The sequence below is a fragment of the Capsella rubella genome, unplaced genomic scaffold (assembly GCF_000375325.1).
Source record: "Capsella rubella cultivar Monte Gargano unplaced genomic scaffold, Caprub1_0 scaffold_40, whole genome shotgun sequence".
Classification (NCBI taxonomy): Eukaryota; Viridiplantae; Streptophyta; class Magnoliopsida; order Brassicales; family Brassicaceae; genus Capsella; species Capsella rubella.
The window spans coordinates 33,543-34,031 of record NW_006238886.1 but is presented as its reverse complement, the minus strand read 5'-3'; positions in this window follow the sequence as shown (position 1 = coordinate 34,031).

The window sequence follows — 489 nt, the reverse complement described above, 5'->3', positions numbered from 1 at the left end:
AAGTGTTTAGAAGTGTGGAGAAAGACTTGTTAAAATTGGGTCCCAAATGGGCTAAGAAATTGGAAACATTGCGTTGAACCACTAAATGACTTATCTAGTGTTTTTGGGGGTTAGAATATGTTAGAATACAATAAATTTGATTGATAACAAGAGCTAAAGATGCATGAAAAGTGTTTAGAAGTGTGTAAAAAGACATGTTGAAATTTGGTCTCAAATGGGCTAAGAATCCATAAACATGTCTTTTGAGCTGTTAATGGTTTGTCTAGTGTTGTTTAGGGTTAGTACATGTTAGAATACAATAAATATGATTGATTACAAGTGCTAAAGATGCATGAAGAGTGTTTAGAAGTGTGTAAAAAGACTTGTTGAAATTGGGTCTCAAATGGGCTAAGAACTCGGAAACATTGCGTTGAACCACTAAATGACTTATCTAGTGTTGTTTGGGGTTAGAATATGTTACAATACAATAAATTTGATTTATAACAAGTG